This window comes from Octopus bimaculoides, chromosome 1 (genome assembly GCF_001194135.2).
Source record: "Octopus bimaculoides isolate UCB-OBI-ISO-001 chromosome 1, ASM119413v2, whole genome shotgun sequence".
Taxonomy (NCBI): Eukaryota; Metazoa; Mollusca; class Cephalopoda; order Octopoda; family Octopodidae; genus Octopus; species Octopus bimaculoides.
This window is the reverse complement of record NC_068981.1, coordinates 13566491-13567435: the sequence shown is the minus strand read 5'-3', so window position 1 is coordinate 13567435 and position 945 is coordinate 13566491.

The following is a 945-nucleotide window of genomic DNA, read 5'->3' as shown; positions in this document are numbered from 1 at the left end:
ATATATATGTGTGTGTGTGTGTGTATGTATGTATGTATGTATGTATGTATGTATGTATGTATGTATGTGTGTCTGTGTTTGTCCACCCAACATCGCTTGACAACCGATGCTGGTGTGTTTAGGTCCCCGTAACTTAGCGGTTCGGCAAAAGAGCCCGATAGAATAAGCACTAGGCATCCAAAGAATAAGTCCTGGGGTCGATTTGCTCGACTAAAAGAGGGTGCTCCAGCATGGCCGCAATCAAATGACTGAAACAGGTAAAAGAATATGTAAGACACTTGCGCAAGGTACTGCGGAGTGGAACCGAACCCGAAGCCACGTGGTGGGAAGGCCACCAGACGAAGTATATAGCCACAATTGCGAAACGTGTAGGGAATAATTTGGCATGCTGAGTTTGTACTCGCAGTGGTAAGTAGACGGAAACTGATAGAAGCCCGTCGTATATAACATGTCTATGTGTGTGCGTGTGTGTGTGTGTGTGTGTGTGTGTGTGTGTGTGTGTGTCTCCACCATCGCTTGAGAACCGATGTTGGTGTGTTTACGTCCCCGTAACGTAGCGGTTCGGCAAAAGAGACCGATGGAATAAGTACTTGGCTTAAAAAGAATAAATCCCGGGGTGGAATTGTTTGACTAAAATGGCGGTGCTCCAGCATGCCCGCAGTCAAATGGCTGAAACAATTAAAAGAATATATATACACGATTAAAAACTCAACATGCCATTTGTTCCCTACGCACGTTTCGCAATTGTGGCTATATACTTTGTCTGCACTGGGGGCTCCACATAGCGCTGGTATGGTTGTCTGCTTAAGAAGCTGGACTTCCCACCACGTGGCTTCGGGTTCGGTTCCACTAGGCAGTACCTTGCGCAAGTGTCTTACATAAATTCATATATATATATATACATACATACATATACGCGCGCGCACACACACACACACACACACA